At 46.2% G+C, this 20,074-nt stretch overlaps 1 long non-coding RNA gene across 2 annotated transcripts in view; it reads left to right on the top strand.

Moving 5' to 3' along the window:
* The first annotated feature begins 2,442 nt into the window (after nt 1-2,442).
* LOC135897781 (uncharacterized) overlaps nt 2,443-20,074 on the top strand; it is a 245,561-nt gene continuing 227,929 nt past the window's right edge. For both annotated transcript variants that reach the window (XR_011509935.1, XR_011509936.1), the window contains exons 1-3: nt 2,443-2,821; nt 12,525-12,676; nt 14,960-15,151. This is a non-coding gene — a long non-coding RNA (uncharacterized lncRNA). The remainder of the gene's footprint in view (nt 2,822-12,524; nt 12,677-14,959; nt 15,152-20,074) is intronic.

The raw sequence follows: 20,074 nt of genomic DNA, 5'->3' as shown, positions 1-20,074 counted from the left end.
TCTCCACCTCTCTCCACCTCGGCTAGCAGGAAGCTTGACTCGATGCAGCGTGACCATCGGCCATACCATGCCGAATGCGCCTGGTCTGGTGCCCGGTCGATTCTTCGGAGCAGCGTTTTATATATATATATATATATATATATATATATATATATATATATATATATATATATATATATATATATATATATATATATATATATATATTTGTTGGTTTTCGTATGGCTTGAAGGCTACCTCTTTGAAACCACTTCCAGTCAGGTCAACCATTTCTGGCTTAGGAAAACTTACGTGCTTGGGCATGGGTTTTCTCCTCCACCCTATACTTTCAAAAGCCAATCAATATTCCAAATGTTATTTTGTTCCCTGTAAATATTACCATGGAAAATAATACTGCCACGGCCCGAATTACATAAGGGCTTGCTATGTTCCTCGCATCACCTGTATATTCATGGACCATGATGTTAAAACCAACCGCAAATGTGATCCTGGAGTAAGGAGAAGGTACATTTTGACTATACGCATGATATTTGATATGAAAAAAAAAAACACTTTAGCGATCCTTTACAACTGTCGTGTACAGCCTCCACTGTGAATGTGATCAGAATGTTTCGTTTCTCACTCGCAATGGGAAAAGACGAGATATGCAAGATCTGAACTTTTCTAAAAGAAACGCGCTGCAACACAATGAAACAGGTCCATAAATTATTTTCTTCAGGCTTAAAACAAAATACATCAGTAGAATAGAAAAACTTATGCAAGAACGGAATTTAACAAAAAGAAAGCAATACCTCGGCACATTGGTCCAGTCCTTGAGAATTAATTGAAAGGTGACCGATTCTGTTTTTTTTAAATCAAAATATTTTTTGTTTCTTTTGGTAGGTTTCTCAGAAATAAAGGAAAGGAATTCGGAATCTATAGTGACATCCGAACCTACATTATCTCATTTCTGATGCGCTAATAAAGGACGGAGAGTCTATAATTGCTTGTGCAAGTTCATTGTCATGTTCAAGCACTTCCGTAGAATGTTAGAAGATTGTAAGAAGAATCTAAATCCATCTATAGACCATTTTTTCATGGGCGCCACCATATTGCGCACGCAGTGGCGCCATCTTGTATCTCCGTCTCCGCTCCGTCTTGTATGTCAGGTATACAACGCTCGGCGCTGGCTTTTTGGTGTTCGTTGTCGCGCTCGCGCGGTCCGTTTAGTGTGACGTGGTGTATCCTACGTGGAAAACAGTTCTGTGAGACGTACTGAAGGGGTTTAAGTCAGCATGGCCGGAGTTTATGCTGGCGTTGTGGCGGACGGAGCACGCAGCGCGATTCTCGGAGATCAATTGTGTATTTTGGAAAGTTCCATTCACTAATGTGACCGTATAGCAGCAATCTCCTTTAGTTCTAAGCTGCGGTTTAGGAGCAATAAAACATACGCGACGATCGTAACAGCGTGTGTACCGTTTTGCTACGGTAGAAGTTGTGCTGATATACTTATAGAAGCGTTCAAACTGTTAGCTGTAGATTACATTGCGTGACTACTTGGTTTGGTGGGCGGGATTTCCATCCATGAATAACATAGCTTTGGCTACTAATAACAGCATACCTTACACTGTGTATTCCACTTATCCAGCAAGGTGACCGTTTACGAACTGCGCGAGCGTCCTAAGCAGTGGTAGGTGCTGGATTACAGATATCTTTGTTCTATATAGCGCATGGCCCAAGCATGCAGCACCAACGTTTATAGTTCTACAAACGTTGTGCGGCCTTACTATGCGAGGTCGTATTGCGGCGTTAGCCCGTTTTCTATTTTTTTTTTCGAGAAAGAGGATGATAACCGATTTTTTTTTCGGTCGTGTTCGTCCCGCTCTACACGACGCACTCACCCACATTACGGAAATTTTGTCCTAAAATACAGCCGTCGCATTCGTTTCATGCAATCCCTCTCTGATATTAGGGCTTTATAGGGCAAGAAAGGCAACGCGGAAGCACGCGCACGCACGCACGCACACACGCACGCACCTACCCACCCACCCTCACACACGCACACGCGCACACGCACACACGCACGCACGCACGCGCACGCGCAGCTTATCATATGTATCATGCTGGTTACCAACCGCAATGATCGCTGTGCTGAGCAGCACCATCGGCCTCATACAGGAGGCTAGCCTAGACATGTCACAGTGAATTCAAGTCTACTAGACTTGAAATGCGTGAGAACGATGCCGGTGTATCCCGAATATTTGATAGAGCCTGGCGCTTAGATGTTTCGCAGTTGCCTTAGGTTGGCCGTACACGAGCATGCGCTCTTATGTTTAACCAAGCGATCAGATATTGAGCAGCTTTTCCCTTTCCTCGAAAGGCTCGCCACGCACCCTTTCCTCCTTTCCCGATGAAAAACTCTATACCCAGTGGAGCGAATAAAAAGCGATAAGTGTGGGTACACATGCGTAAGCCGTCACGATGTGACATACCTAAGCTCCTCAACTTTTACCAGTGGGCCTGCGGGTCCGTCGACAGTGCAGTAGTCATCGATCAAACGCAGTGCCCGGTGCTCCTCTGGGGCTAGAATTCGACATCGGACGCGACACGTGTTCGTCGCTAAAAAACACCTGATTGCCGGTTTTATTCGGGGCATCACGATTGTCCCTGCGTCAGTTCCGATTCGACCACTTCGGCGGCAATTTCCGGGTGTGTCTGGACAGTTCGCCGGGGCCGCCTGAAAGCGGGGCTTCCGGTGGTGACTTCCCCCTCTGACAGCTGAATTGCACAGTGCCCATCGGCAGGCCGGCTGTCACAGCGGAATCATACGCCCCCGTGAAAAGTAAGATCCCCAAATTACGTCGGCTTCCGCCTCGCGCTGCGTGCTTGCAAAATAACCGCTTCAGGCTGCTGACCGTCGCTCAGCGCGGTTACATTTCTACCCAGCCACGCTGGTTATTGAATGCGCGCTGATTTCACGCGTGCGTCGCACGAAAGTACAGCCTATACTAGGGCAAGACATGGACCAGTTCGGCTGCAATTGTGAACGTGCTGCAATGTTATCAATTTTATCGGCGAAGTGATGCCCGTTGCAGCTGTCGATTTTTTCTGCGAGTGGCTGTATATGTGCGCGTGCCGAAATGTCTCAGTAAGTTCCTGCAATCGATTATAGAGAAAGAAAGAGATGAAAGAAATGAGAAAGGCAGGGAGGTTAACCGAAAGATATCCAGTTTGCTACCCTGCTCTGGGTAAAGGTTAAGGTAAAGGTAAAGATAACGAAAAAATGCCCACACATAAAAAGAGAGGGAGGTTTAAAAAAGCACCCCCACACACGCAAGCACACACACGCACACACGCACACGCACAACAGCGCTTTCGTGGCGCGTAACGTGCAGGTTCTGTTTTGCCGCGGGTCGATAATGTGCCGTAGTTCCAAGCTCGTGTTTCGCTGCGAGTGTAGTGCCGCCCAGCTGCAGCCGAATCAGAGTGCCAGGCAGCCAGCGTGTGTGAACACAGGATACTGTGGTAGTGACCGGCAACGGGTATACACAACTTGTGTTTGATGATGACAAGGATCGAGAAGGCACTGGCGGCGCCGCAGCGTCCCTTTCGTCTCGATCCTTGTCACGAGCCATCACTGCTTTCTCGAGGACGAGCCGTCCCTCGTAGTGCACCCTCTTAACAACGGCCTTCAACGAAAAACAAAGGAAGAAAAAGACAAAAAAGAAAGGAAGAGGAGGGAGGGAATCGTGCCGCTACACGTTGTCTAAGGCTCTGCTTTGAACCTGTCCGAAGACGAAGCTGTAAGAATCTCTGACGTTGACCGAGGACGTGCTAAACCGATCGACGCTGCTAAGTCGTTTCATTTTTTTAACCTACTTTCTGCAAGGAAATAGGCTAGCTGTTTTTTGATAAGCGATATGTCATTCACGTACGCTATCCTCCACTAAAATAGCCAGCTGAAGCTTCTTCATTTTTTAAATAATTGTGTAGAATTGCGCATATTCGTGACTTCGAACGGCATCTTGAGAGTAGAAGTAGGCTTCAACTATATCTGTATGTTAACTGTTGGACCTCATCTCTGAATGCATATAGCAACACATCTGATTTTCTTTACTTTATGCAATCATTGCACTTTCATAAGTTAATAGAAATATTGGGCGACAAAATGCAATACACCTACCTGCCGTGCATCTGTTTAACAAAACCTCGCTGTGACCCATGTACTGGAACCAATGAGTGGCCATAAGGGTGTGCACTGTAAGTTTTATACGACTTGCACCGAAGGAAATATCGCCGAAATGTGTTACAAATACGTCGCCTTACCGGCTGACAAAGCGATGCAATTGAGAACACGTACGTCGATTTGCCGGCCGCCTTCATTAATACTATGTCTAGCATCAGCAGTGGCTGGATTTCGCACTTGCAAACAATTCTAGCGCAAGTTCTCTTTCATGAATACGGGCGGAGTTGTAAGCAATGCAAGGTAGAGGCTTCAATAGAAAATTCGAGAGTGTATGAGCAATTGTTTAGGGTACTAAATTCGCTCAGGTTTGAAGTGCACGTCACCGCGAAGAAGCTCGGCGAAGGGTTTCGTTTCATAGCAGTACGCCTCTTGAGAATTCCGTCTGGACGGACATACAAGGATGCAAAAATCAGCGTTTGGGGCATCGTTGACTCGTGGGGGCACAGTAAATTTTGATCTTCATTAATGCCTGCATGATAATCTCGACCGTTGGATTTTAGAGTCCTGAATAACCACTGTTACGGTTGGCATCTAGCACGCCGTGCAAAAAGGATTTTCGCCCACCATGCCTCGTCGAAACGAAGGAAGGAAGGGAGGAAAACTTTATTTGGTCCTGCAAGTCGTGATAATTCATCACTAAGCGGGCCGCTCCCACGTCGGGACCGGAAGGCCAAGCCTCACCTCCTTCGTCGAAACGAAGTGTGACTTCCTAATTCGCCATGGTCATCTCGAGTGTCTGCCGGTCTGGCGGAAGCCCCGCAGTGTTTAAAGGCCTCTTTCGTGTCTGTGTGCGACTTTAGAGGGACCCTTTTCTTGAACTGTCAAACTCTACAGGAGAACTTCCACGAACCAGCAACGCGCAAAAGAGAAGGACAAGCCTCTACAATTCCCGGAGGCTTGGTATAACCCGAGGCTTGGCATAACCAGACGCTTGGTATAACCGGAGGCGGGGCCCTTTTTCCGCGAATCGAACTCTGTGCCTGTCACGTGACGTCGACGGAAGCAAAATCCCTCCCACGATTGTAGATAGCCTATTTAAGGGGCTCCGAAATGTACATTTTTTACACTTCATTCTCTTCTATTCATCTTTCACCAACCTTTGAATAAACTGTGCAAGTTTCGCACTAGAAATCGTCTCGTCCTGGCTTGGTCGCCATGGTATACCGGATGCCTGCAGCCCACCGACAATGCCACGCTACCCAATAGTAACGTCGGTCGAGCTTCGATAAACAGGCGTTTCTACAACTCGGCAGCAGTACGATACGCTACCCTGGAGTACGCAACACCACATGATGACGATCGCCGAGCCACACAACACACAGGTGCTTCGAAACTGCGCTTCAGAGAAGACGCGGCCAGCTTACCAGATCACTGAGAATTTTTGATATCCTGATTAAGCAAGAAAGCATACCGGCAAACCATGCTGTGAAATTAAGGTTCTTTGCGAGTAACCTGCTGCCGGATAGCGTGCAGGAGAAGTTTGGCTGGTGTGTTAAACTTGGGACAGGAGTTGTCACAGGGGAACAAAAATAACGTTAAAGATAACATGATTTTTTAGTCGATTATTGTCATATAATACTGACCACCAGTTGGTTGTCATATTAAGCATAGTGACGAATAAGTGGCATCAACAACTACAAATAACACACCATCTCTTTTGAGACACAGGGGGAAATATTTGAAATAGTGCCATTTGCTGACATCGCATTCTGCAGCGAAAATATCAAATAATTGCTATAGTTGACCGAATGATGCTTAAAAAATAGTTTTAGCCGATGTACATGGCATGCGCCGAGAACGTCGTCAGCCCAGAGGGAATCTCGAAAACCCAAAAGTATTTCAAAATGCACTGTTAATGCAGTCTCCTGGCTGGCGTCTTTCTCGAGGTGACTGGATTCTGCAGGAGTGTACTCGTACGTTAAGAACATTAGAAACGTCGGCAAGGGCCTCCGCTAGGTGCAGTGTCGTCAAGTCGTTCTACCATGTTTCACTGCAACCTAAAGCTGGAATTTCATGATATACTCCACAGTGGCTCTCACATATATGTAGACAAGGTATACTGGGTTCCTGGAAAGTTTCACCTTGCCGAAACCTGGTCATCTCAGGGCGGTCTCCTGTTTCCCGAGTTGGAAGAACCTCGCAAAACCGGAAGTGGTGACGGGCTCACGTAGCTTACGTTCACACACGATGTGCAGCGGTAGGCGTGTACCCACAGAGGACAGGACTAAAGAGACCGGCAACCGAACTTCCATTAGGAGCGGACTCTGTTACATGAGAGAAACGAAGTGAGGAGCACATACCCATTGGTATCATGAGAGATTGTTTTATTTCGACATTATATACAGGTTACGTCATAGACTTCATTTCACATCCTATTTCACTTTTCTTTTCACATTATACAAGGGATTTCACTGAAGATTAAGAGAACCGGCCCCTTAAACTCCTGCATGAAGGCATCCCGTACCCTTTATGGATGAAAGTTAGTTGTGTTCGCCGTGCGATACGGGAAATCTTCCCGCTCAGCTCGAGTCGTTTGTGCCGCTTCCGTAACAGGACCATTGGGTTGCGTTAACAGTACGTCAGCAGTGACCAACGATACACTTGTGACAGGGCTATCGACTTTCGCAGTGAGATCGGTTTGCGTGTAGTTAGTATTGCCTTCGTTGTTCCATGTCGGTCCGTCGACCTGTGTTGGAGTTGATCCTTGTATCGCCGGTGCTACTTCTTTGGTAACCTCCAGCACACCAAGGAGTGAAGAGTTTGATGCGAAATCACCGTCTGTGTTCACTGCTGGTGCCACAGGAGTCAAATCGGCATCCTTCGGGGCTACTTGAATAAAATCTTTTGATAGGACAGTTATTCCCTGGTATTTTTCTTCCTTCCCTTGTTTCAGAGTAGTGTTCTTTATGTCAACAACGGTCTTATCTTTACTGAAGACTAATGGTTCTGACTTTTTCGAATCGACGCGACCGGTTGATAGCCTTCCGATTATATGGGATCTTACTGGATCACCGTGGGTAGGAATATTGGGATAATCGCGCGCGAAAGCTTCTTCAAGTTGTCTTAAAAGGCTCTCGGGTGTTTCGTCTTCAAAGCTCTTCAGTCTGTGGCGTTGCGTCGGTTTTGGCGTGTGGTGGACAGGTTTTGGAGCTTGCCGCGGTTCGAAGTCGAACGGAGGAACTGTCCGTGGTCGCGCTTCAAGTTTTTCGTTGAACACTGGTACTTCGTCATGGTGTCGCGGAGGGAGTGTTGTCTGGCGAGTCACAGGTCGGCGAAGAGGTGTCACAATGATTTTTTTCTTTGGTAGCCTCCTCGGATGTACCACAATCGGTTCCGTTGGTCTGACTGTTGTTGCATCTACCCCGAACACTTCCTTTCGGCGGCTGCCCCTGTGCAGACCCCACGACCTACCCGGGCTTTCCAGGATGGGAATGTCGCCACGAGATCGACTGGGAGTGGTGCGAGACCTCGAGCGTTGCGGGAAGTACTTTCCGCGTTTGGACGATCGGGTTGTGTACCGCGCCCTATACGGCCTCGGCGTAGTCGTGGTCGTAGTAGTTGTCGTGGTCGTCGTGCTGGTGGCTGTTAGGAACGGGGGACTCTCTTCAGAATGGTCGTCGAAATATTCCAGCTCTCGATACCCTGTGAAATAGTCATCTGGAGCATCAAACTCTAATACGTGGGGCGACGGCTGTGGTGGCGGTGGTGGTGGTGGTGGCGGTGGTGGCGGTGGTGGGGGTGGTGGTGGGGGTGGTGGTGGCGGGGACGGGGGTGGAGGAGGCGGTGGTGGTGGCAGCGGCGGCGGGGCTTCCTCCAAGGAGCTGTGAGAACGATGTGCATCTCTGTCAACGATGTCGTCGTCACTAAGGAAGTAGGCGCTGTCGTCACCCAAATTGCTGTTTACGTCGTAGAAGAGCGGTGCAGTGCCACACGGTATGGCATCGTCGGGATACATGCACGTAAGCGTCAGCTGATCAAATATGGTGGTATTTCCGCAGACAAAGCTGAACAGCTGGTATCTAGAAGGCCCCATAAAATTTGGCTGCTCGTGGCACACATGGAACACTTGACAGTGATTGTCGACATCAGCGAAGTAGCCATTTGCCCGGCACCGGAAGGATGTCTTGAGGAGGCCCACGATGAACTCCGAGCCGTCGGGAAGACTGTAGGACCCTCGCCGGACCTATTGAAGAGATTTCCAGAAAAGATGGAAGAAATTGACGGGTCATTGCAAGAGTTACATTGTGTTATGCGCTACCTTGAAGTAACGAACCAACCGTAGCAACTTCAAGTTTGGTTACTGTGCTACCAAGGGCAGCAAATCGAAGAGATACACACTTGCTAGGAGATCCACTGTAGAATTGATACAGAGAAATAATGTTGTTTTCTTTAAAGCCACCAAGGTAAAATACCCACAAAGTAAGTGAAAGGGAGCCGAAGCAAGTATTAAAGCGAGAATCCTTTAATCGCAGGTCTGAAACAACTTCTAAGCAATAAACGCTTGGTGAGTTTCTGTACTACAAGGACGATAATACATGGATACGCAGATTGCTGCTCCTTGAGCTGGGGTTACACAGGCATTTCTCTTTTTATATTAGATGATCTTTTGCGCAACACGTTATCCAGATTGTGCGAAAGGAGCCAAATTTTATGAGCAGCACACTTTGTACCGAATGGCCTCGGGGTGGAATCATCCTAATGGCGACTGTACGACAAAAACTTTGATGATGCCGCTGCATCCGTGTGTAAGCTGCAATTACTGCTCGAGATAAGGGAGGAGTTTTTTAGGCAAATATTAGTTCATCGAAGAACGGCAGGCTCTCAACAGCTTGTATACTTCTGTACCGTCTTTATCAACGAGGCAGAAAATGAAGCCCAATCAGAGCGCAAGGTATTAACCTTGTGTTATGATTTGGCTTCATTTTCTGCCTCGTTGATAAAGAGTTGTGTATGTGAACTTAGTTCAATGAAAATAACTAAGGAATCAATTCTTTGCGAAATGGACTCTCAACTCAAATACCGACTGGATGAAGAACTTTCGAAAAGTACCGAGACACCAATTCATCGAATGCGATCAGCATACACCAAACATTTTCTATATCGAATAAAACGGGCTTCTTCCCCGGCTTGCTCCTGTGGCAACGACAATGAGGAGGTTCGCCATCTCCTCTTCGAATGCCCCAGACACGCGATGCAAAGACGGCAGCTAGACAAAACGCTACACTCCATTGATCCTCACCGACCTTTCTCACTCGCAAAATTGCTGACGTCCTTGGCCATCGAAAATAACACAGCGAAAATAATTGAATGCACTCGGAAGTCTTTACGAAGATACAGGCAACCTTAACAAGTACTAGATATCGCATTGAAAAGACACACGATGTAACTACAACTTGCTTTCATTTTTCGTAGTTATTAACGCTTACATATTACGTGTTATACAGATTTGTATCCTGTGCTGAAACTCGCTTTTGACTCTGCGTGTATTATTTTAACCGTGTGTAATCTCATCTGTTTGCATGCTCATCGCAGTCTGCATTGCGGCCGCTTGTGTGACTTAGTGACTTTGTTTACAAGCTGATTGTTGTGCGACTTGCCTTTGCCTTTTATATTTTATATGTTCATGGATGCATAGGACTGTGTGTCGGGGAGTTCTGGCTCTGTGACCGTTTCTTTTCATTTTCCTATTACATATTTTTTCATATATTGTTATTTCTGCGATGATAAATATAGTAGCCGTTATAGGGTGAGTAAATCTCTTTCTTTTATTTTCATTTCAATAAACAAAGCCCAGTCAAAGATGTTTGCAAATTTAGCTAAAACATTTAAACACATTATCCTCTTTGTCTTATATATTACCATAAAGAACTGGTTACAAGTAACAATCTGCTGGTGTTGGCATTACGACGACAGCTCGTTGAGAACTTTTACGTGACCATTACAAGAAAACAGCAAAACCGCCTGTTTTGTATCCTTTCCTTGACAACGCTGACGAAGGAAGTGAGGGGGGTAAGGTCGGCATAGTGACTTGGAACTCGTCAAGTTTATCCAGTGCCCATAGTAACTCCGAACATTAATAACGCCTTGACTTAGTAATGCATACAGACCGCCCTTGTGATGGATCATCTTCTAGAAAGGCGTGTAAGTGCGCACTCTAGAGGTCCATGTTTGGTCTACCACTTGACAAGAGTTACGAAGTATCTATAATTTTGGCCCACTTCGCGCAATAACGGGCACGTTCATATAATGTGAGGGTGGGTTTTCAGTACACGTAAAGACCATTTATCTGTGTCTCAGCGGTATGCCTTGCCTTAATGGTTGCTCAGTGTTTCCACGGTTGCGGTTCGGCGTCCAGAAGAGAGCTCAAGCAGACTCGCCCCGGTAGCTCAACGGCTACGGCGATGAGCCGCTGAGGACGAAGTCGCCGATTGAATCCTGGGCATGGCGGCCGCCTTCCAATGAGAGCGGATTGGACGATGGCTCGGGTACCGTGCATTGGGTGCACGTTAAGGAAACTCAGGCGGTCAGAAATAATCCAGAGTCCTCGCGCTCCGGTGTGTCGCATAACTATATCTTGGTTTTTGGCATGTAAAACCCCACAATTTAATTTATATTTTAAGAATGCTCAGGCAGGTCGGCGTATCAGCGTGCTCCTACGGTTAAAATATTAAATCTCTAGTAATAACCCAGGGAGATGTTTTGTTGACCCAAGCTCAGTTGACATTGCTTGCTTCTTCTCAGTCATCGGGAAGGTCCTATTCGTTCTGCTCCATGGATTACACGGCGAACTGCCGCATGAATCGAGCTTAGCTTTGATGGCGTGCGCATTAAGCAGACCAGTCCCGTTTGCGTTCGATTTCTGGGCCTCAGACTCGGTTCCAAAATGGACTTCAGACGTGCTGCACTGATACAATATCCGACGTATGGGATTACGCAATACTTCAAATGACACTGAGTAAACACAATAACTATTTTCTTCCACGAGGAGGTGCAATGACTCCCATTAAAGGTCTTCAACGGGATTTGGTTACTAAGCGTGTCATAACGCTTAGAATTATTGTTTGCAAGCAGTGTATAGATGGAACGCAACTTGCGCTGTACTCAATGACCCCTTCCGCGTTTTTTTGTCAAGCTCTTATGCCATACTTGCGTTTTAGTTATACGACCTATCCTTCCGTTGTTCTCAATCACGTCGACTTCTCAGGGACTGCTATGCATAAAAATTAGCACACGGGTCGGTGAGTTGCCGAAGTGTAACTTTAATCTACTTTGAAGCTGACACGCTCATCTTCTCGAATACTTACCGAACTGTTCATGCCATTTGTTGCTCCCTCGAATAAGCTCGGGAAGATTTACTAGCATGCGCTGTTTAAGATTTATTTATTGCGACGGGCCCAGCATCTCAGTAATTTAATAGTCGCAACGGCTCATGGGAAACCCGAAGATGAAACAGTCCTCAGTTCAGTTCAGCATAGCAATACAACGATGCTGTAATGTTAACAGACATCGCGCATAACAGACATGAGGTTATAGAGACATCGCGCAGGCAAGGCATTCATTTGAAACTAACGACTCAGTAACAATAAACATGCAATACTTACGCGTGAGCTTCCTGCTGTGGTGCTGCCCAAAAAAACTGCAAAAGGAAATAAGAGCGAGTATTCATAAATTGCGTGAAGGAATAAATGACAGAATCACTTTACGGCAAAAATGCTGCTCATTTATGTTATATCCTGTCGAGAATCAGGGTCTTCCAATATCCTAGAATGCTCAAGCGGGCTTCATAGCTTAGGCGTACTTGAAATGACACGACCATCCGAGCACATGCAGAGTTACGCACGTCAGTTCAGAGACATTTCTACGGGAATAGGAAGTAACACGAGTGCATCATTCAGAATTTGGACCCACAATACCCACAAGAGGACCACGTAGCAACTGTGCCTATTCGCCCCCCCCCCCGTTCTTTCTTTAATTTACAACACTTTTGTTTATTTCTTTCTATACGGGCCTCTTGGGAACACCAGACAGCATGATCTAAATGTAATCCAAAGCCACAGTATGGTGTTAACAGTTAGTTGAAGAAACCACGAGGGCTTCCTCGTTTATTTTTCCTCTGTAAAATGTTCGTTTGACGGCTCAAATTTCAAAACTAACTTTCCTGAGACAATTGAAGAAGACGAAACTGTTTACTTTCCGTGACTAACTTTCTGCGCTCAAAAATATTTGCTATATACGCCCTCCTTTACAATTACAAACTAATTGTATGGCAGATTGTAATTTTACTATTCTGCCTTTGCAGGTGAATTACTCGAAGAGACGGATATGTCTTGCAAGACAAATGGTGATATCAATTTAGCTGTGTAGAAATGTTGCAGACGTCATTTTTTGAGCAATCAATTTAGGCGCATGTGTAGGCTCATCAGCACAACAACGTCACTTTCGGCACATCAGGTAAGTCGAAGCCAGGCACCGATGAGGTGATATTTGATTTGGTGTTTTCGTGTGTTTGTGTGTTTGTCTGTGTGTGTCTGTGGGTGGGGGTGTGTGTGTGTGTGTGTCTGGGGGGGGGGTGAGGTTGAGGCCCGGGTGCGCGCCGAACTGACTGTAATGGCTGGGGTATCATCCGTCCTCCCTAATGTCTAAAATCTTCAGCTGTGCTAGCTAGCAATAGTTTAAAGTGTCTTAAATGGTAAATAAATCTGCCAAGCCCTTACTGGGCCATGGTTGTTCGTTCCTTCATAGACACTCCCCTTGCATGGCCCACCGCGATATTCCAGTGGATATTTGACGTTGCACTGCTGAGTACAAGGTAGCCGGCTCGATCCCGGCTGCGGTAGCCGTATTCCGATGGAGGCGGAATGTAAAAACGGTAGTGTACCGTGCTTTTGGTGCACGTTAGGGAACACCGGGTGGTTGAAATTAATCTGGAGCCCTCCACTACGGCGTGACTCACAATCAGATGGTGGTTTTGGCAGATAATACCCCAGAATTTAATATTTCCCCTGGCAAGTGACGTCCCCGTCCGTTTACCCCAGTGGAGTGAAATATGTCATGCTTTTCATTCACTGGCTAAATGTGTAAAAGCAGCACTGCAGAAGCATGCAAGCCGAGCCTTGTGTCCGTTTGCATTAAGTATCGTTAATATTGCGCTGTTGCGATAAAAGAAAAGACAAATACAAGTACAGAGCGCCGCAAACGAGCAGTTAGTAAGTTTTCCATCCTGACATTAGCACGTTCTGTTTAAATATAAGTGCTCAAATCGATATATGGAAATCCAGCTGGATAATCCTTTACATCTAATCAGACAGAACACAATAATACTGTCGACATTCACCACATGGCTGTGGCTCCATATTTCAATACATATTACAGCATGCAATAGGAAATTTTGGTACCTAATAAAACTAATAATAGCGCTTGTTAATTTGAGCGGCCTACATGCGAATTTAGAAGAAATAAGTGTGAGACAGTGTAGCCTTTACATACCAGAAGTAACGGGCTTATGTGTAAGGGGGCAGGAATATCTTTATCGGCATTTTTACAGCGAAGCTGTATACCTCTACTCCCCAAAGAAGTTTTCGTGTCGTTGGCGTGGTAGGCAAAAAACTTTCCATACGTAGGCCATACGTGGGCCCGACCCGTGGCGAAGGTGAAGCAGACGTTAACCATTCCCCATACGTGGGCCGATCCCTAAGGTAGTGCAATGCCGGGCCGACCCGCGGTGGAGGGGAAGCAGGCGTTAAGCACTCCCCATACGTGGGCCGATCCCGCAGATAGTGCAATGCCAGGCCCACCCGCGGTAGAGGTGCAGTTCGACATTAAGGGGACCACATACACAGCTTCGCAGGTCATCCTTTTTCAGAAAGTGGAAGGGCACTTAGTTTTTTTTTTCGAACTTGTGCTAGTTTCTTATGCTTACGTTCATAAGCGCCGCGTAACCAGTGAAAAAGAAGAAAAAAATGACTCGCCATCCCGGCTCTGCGAAAGTGGATTTCCAGCGGAGCTGTTGAAAACCACAACTACAATTGCTGAGGGGGATATGCAATGCTTTATTGCTTTAGAGTAATGATAGTAATAGGAGTAATGGTAATTTTGACAGTTAGATAGAAAGTCGCTCACCTTCAACAAGATCTTGGGCGCATGGCCTCGCATATCGCAGCTACAAAAGGCCACAAAAGCGCTGCTGCGGTATTTGAAAGCTACCGAATTGAGTCAGCGTCTGTTATCCGGACTGAGTGACCGAATGATATCCCCAGTGGACTTTCTCGTCTTCTTTTAATCTTTCCGTCCCCTCTTCCCTTTCTACAGTGTAGGGCAGCCAACCGGGCTCAGTCCTGGTTAACCTCCCTACCTTTCATTTATCATTTGCTCTCTCTCTCTCTTGACAGCACGCCGCCGCCCATAGCAGTGCTGCCACAACACTGAAATCAGTTGCTAGGCTAGTATTTTATATACGAAAGCCTAGGGACGTCATTTCCCACGTCGCAAGCTGCTGTCACCGCGGCAGCTTGCGCAACAGTAATATTTACCGGGAAACGTATGCGGGGAGCGCCACGTGCTTCGCATTGTTATCAGGAGCGCCTTATCATCGTTAATGTGGTTCAGATGCTTGTTTTGTGCTTGTTTTTTATTTAAACATGCGCTGTTCTGTATGTTGCATGCATGCGTGATTCCGAAGAATGTGTGCACTGTTCGCTTCACTTTTTTGAGTGTTGAAACGCGTCTGCATTACAGGGGTACGAGCCACTGCTTCTGGCCTGCACAGTCGCCGGGATCGGCCCTCATTTTTGCTAACGGACGCGGACACGAAAGATGATGGCCACTGAGAGGCTACCAGCTTCGCTGTGAAAAGCAGTGAGACGAAGCCACCAGGAAGTTATATCGCATCTCCCTTGCCTATGCACACATCCTGCTTAGAAACGAACGGTGAGCGCAATAATATCGCCTTCGTACGATCTCCGGAGAGCGCTGAGGTCTCATCCTCGCGTGCCTTTGCTAATCACGAGGCCCACACCGCGCTAGTGCCGAAGGACTCGCGTGACCATCGATTACTTTTGCGCACGACCTCTCAGCAGCCAAAGGCCGTTAAGGGTTGCGAAAGACAGGTCTGCAGCATTACTGCCAGCGCTGTCACTCGCCGGAACGTTCGCATAGCAGGTGTAAAAGTAATGCTCCCCGTCCCTTGAGCGTCTCACATCGAACTGAAAGGATTTCGTGTTCAAGGACGCGTAGCAAGCGTCGCATCGCTGTCGGGAAGACGCCATTCATTGCTATATTTTTCTGCTCGTATTTTCTCTCTTCCTGCTCGTCTTCTTTTTACTTTATTATTATTTTTTTGGCTTTTCTTGCATGTACGTCAGCATGCAGTGAACGGGAAAATGCATGCATCACGTTTTCTTTCACTGTGTATCAACGCCGTCTGGCACAGCCATTCGTATTTATTTACTGCGCTCCGGCGCCACTTCAAGGACGCCCTTCGCATAACAACTGCGTGCCGCTATTGTCTCTGGAAAATAGTACGTCTTGATAAACACCAAGTGTTTATTCCGCAGCCAGAAGTTGAGTTGGCCAGTTGCTCCGAGCGATGCCTTGCCGGCCACAAGAACACGTCAAAATAAATTTATCTCCTTAGACTGTCTTGAAGCGCAAGTTCTTTTTTAATGCAACTAATATTGTAGTTAATATGGAATAACTGCTATTAACTTATCCATACTATCAAGCCTATGTAGCTAAGCCTGGTAAAGGAGTGATAATAACACAAAAACCCAAAAGCGTAAAAAATTACGTATTGTGAGCACAATATTTGCCCTTCATCTGACTTCTCTGTCCATATCACTTCTGTGGGTCGCGTCTCCTTTGTTGCCTAGAATACAGTGCGTTCCTCAGAATATTGTCGCAGTTTGAAGAACGGGGAAGAGAGAGACTTCTTCGCGGAATTATTATTCCACGGCTCACTAGATACTTACGTAGTGCAAACGTGAATATTCTCATGGCATCCGCAGCTGCTTGGTACTTCTGTAAAAAATATAGCAGACAATTATTTGGGCAAGAGTCATTTTCCAACCTCCTTAGATTACGTTAAGTGTTTAATACAGTAATAATTGGTGAGGTTTTAGGTACACAAGCGAGGCAGGCTTGCTAGAAACGTTGTAGTGAGGCACTCTGGATTACTTCGCACCACCGGGCTCTCCCTAATCACAACCGAAATTTCACTACGTGGATGCTCTTGCATTCATATTTTATCCTTATCGGAATGAGATAGCAGCGTGCGGGATATGAGATGAAGGCCTAGTGAAGAGCGTCCGTTTGTGTGGGGCGATATTGCCTCCATTTCATTAAAAAAGAAAAAACACAGCCAATATTACTTGAGTTACGTCACTAAGGTTGAATTATCTGCCCAGGTGGACATAATTTGCAAGAAAAATCAAGGCAATCCATTCACTAATTAAACCAATTACATTAAATAAAGTCATACTTTCGGACTGCATTGGCCCTTGCGCGATAAGATTGCATAATCATCATTATATACTTTATAGTTTACCTTGTACATAGTTTAGATTAGTTACGATGGCGTCGTAGTGGAGGTTTCTGGATCAATTTTGACAGCCTGGGGTTCTTCAACGTGCACCTAAATCTAAGAATACGAGTTCCGCCCTCACCAGAATGCGACTGGGAATCGAACCCGCTACCGTGTGCTGAGCAGCAGAAGGCCTCAACCACTGAGTCACCACAGACCGGTTGTGAGAAGGGAGGGCGGCGTATTGAACGCTGATGATTTCAGCAGCCAGATACGGAGACGAGGCGCGAGAAATTGAATGCACAAGCATAACTGACGAAATCGGTTTTACTTTGGGATTCTAATGCATGAAATCAATGTGGCATAGTAGGGCTTACGGGCGATTGCCGTCTGAGAACAGGGCGATTTACCATGGTGCCTTCGATAAAGGGCACGACATCCTTGTCAGTGGATGCATTTGCGGCATCATCCGCAATCACCTTTCCGACAGAACTGCTCGGTTACGCCTAACGCGGTTCTCAAAAGGCAACCTAAAGCTGGCTGCAGTGCCGACCATTTTCGGAGTACAAAATATTGGGCCATGGCCACGTATACCGGTGACGGTAAACGATTCTAGTCCAGCGGACTAGAACAATTTTTTTTTTGAGAGCGCTGACCTGAGAAATGATTTGTAGTCCTGCTGGGCATCCTACGATTGGCTGGCAGTACTCACCCTCTCCCTCTTTTCATCTTTGTATTCCCCCTTTCCCTTACCGTCAGTGCAAGGTAACAAACAGGACCCTTGCCTGGTCCACTTGTCTGTCCGCCTTTCCTCTCCTTGCCTTCTCTCGCTTTTACGTCCGTGAAAGAACGTGAGTAGTACTTTTATTTGCGTTAGATTTTGTTATCTGCCACGACAGTTATGTCTACATGAACAGGAAGTCCTTATCCGACGCTGAAATTATGCAGTTGGTACTTGTGGCTTAGAGAGCTCAATATTTTTGTTATTGTTATTTATTTACTCAGTACTACCCCGGCGACGTGAAGCACAGCACGCCTACACGCTGCAATAACTTATCCAGTGTTTATATCATACTTTTAACATTAAGGAAACATGTCGGCGTCCATAGCCGCAAATGGCCACTGTGTTACTTCAGAAAAAGTGCACCAGCAAGGACAAGACGCTCTTATCAGGTACTCATGCACCATCTTAGTCAATATATTCTAAGCTGAGAATATAACAAATCTGGGAACCTTGCTAGTGCCCATCGTTGAATAACTGTACAAAGTTATGACGGTAATGCCGGTTTTGTTTGCTCAAAGCGTCGGACCTGCTTTCTTCTGCTTTTGCTGGGGATTACTGAATAATTTTCAAGTAGCTTCATTCAGACACGTATTCAAATTACAGGCGCGTAAGCACGTACAGCAAACGAAGCAGTTGGCGCATGCGTGAAGCCTGTGCTATCGCTTAGCTTCAACTTCTACGACGAGCCCGACGTTGCACTGGGCAACACTGCAGTTTCTTTTCGCCAGCTGAGCTTAGGTGTATATATGATCTGAAATAATAATATGAGCGTTATTACCAAGTTTCAAACTTCACCTGATACCGTGACGTTATTAGTCACAGTAAAAAAAATAAGAAATGCCAGCGTGAGATTTAGTTTACTTCTGTCGTTTATTAAAGGCCATGAACGAATACCTTGTTCTCGTAGTGTTCATGAACCACTGAACAAAAGTCGTCGCCATTGTTCAGATCATGTACAGAGCTTCTAATGCCCATGACGAAATGAATGGCAAGCAATGCAGGAAATAATTTATGGCATACTTGTGATAACACTTATTAACCAGGCTACCGTTCGCGTGGTTGTATCCTTAGCAGAGCTGTATATTAAATAATAATAATACAACATAGTAACATAAGAGTAAAGAAAATATATTTGCAACGTTGTATTGTAGTAGCAGTGACATGAGCAGTCTAACATATATCGCGCAGTTTCACAGTGACAGCAAGACGATCCTTTTAAAATTTGGTACAACTTGGATGATAGCGCCATATTATAGAATAGTCCAAATGTGGCACATATCAAAGAGTCCCTTCAGCATCTTTAAAGCGAGTGAAAATGTCAGCACGACAGCAAAGGAGGATTTGGGAACACCTAAAAGCACACTCACTGAACGAAAATAACAATTATGTCGAGAAAGTGAGGTTTCATGGAGCAACTTATTGCAGTTACAAACTATATGAGCTCTGCACACCTTTAGCCACCACTAAAGCATTATGGCGAGATTGCAACCCTGCAGTAATCAGGCATCTTATTCCTTTGTAAAACTTCAGAACACGTACGCTGTACTGCATCGATTACTTCAAATAGATCCTTCTACAAAAATAGTCCCTCGCGTATCCGCGCACAGACACTCCTGCTGCAGCTGAATTCCCGATATTTCTAAAGTTAGCTCTATTTTACTTCTACCGTGAGAGTTGTTGGTTTAGTTGTCTATAGGATATCACGCACAGCATAATAAGACGGAATGGTCAGAGTCCACTGGGACGCGCCTTAAAACGACTGTTTGATGCACACTGGACAGCTGGGAGAAACATTGGATGAGGCGTCGTTTATGGACGGCAAGCTTCAACCAAAGTATCTGCCCTGCTTGAAGGATAACCACGGCTAAAAAATTACACCTTATTACCTGAATTGCAGGCACAAGTCCGATTGTTCCTTTCACAAATGTGTCCTAGCTAAACAACGTTTGCTCGATTGGGCGTCGAGCTGCACACTTACCGTTGGCTTGCACAGGGAGAGCGGCTATTCCTTCAAACCAGAGCGGGGATGACAAGACGACTGGCCTCGGAGACGTTGACACACTTGCCTTAAGTGCCAAGTTTGGCTTCATGCCGTCACGGTCGGCATCTGAGGCAGCTGCCTTCGCCTTGGAACGGTGAAGGGGGAAGGGGACCTCAAGAGGGCGAGTGTACACTTGGAGTATTTCGCGGCGTGCATAATGTGGACTCGAGAAGCGACAAAAGCGGCCTAAAACTGGCCTGAAACAGAACTACGCTAAGCCTCGAGCGTGAAGGAGAAGGCAAAGGGGACGTAGGCATTCTGCAGAGGATGCGGTCATCTTACACAGGATCCGAGCAGCTTTTTCGGACGCGCTCAGCGACACTTAACAGAGCGAACGCGTTCTCGGTTGTTGTGTCATATTAAAACAAAATTTCGGGCTTGACAACATTTGCGTGAAAGCGAATTAGGGAAAGTATGTGTCGGACTGGTTGAATGTTCTTCCTCGTGTTCGTTCTTCTTATGGTTCAGGCTGCAAAGGAAAGCGGAAACTTACCGACAAACTCGTTA

Source organism: Dermacentor albipictus, chromosome 1, assembly GCF_038994185.2.
Source record: "Dermacentor albipictus isolate Rhodes 1998 colony chromosome 1, USDA_Dalb.pri_finalv2, whole genome shotgun sequence".
Classification (NCBI taxonomy): Eukaryota; Metazoa; Arthropoda; class Arachnida; order Ixodida; family Ixodidae; genus Dermacentor; species Dermacentor albipictus.
This window is presented reverse-complemented; position numbering and strand designations above follow the sequence as displayed.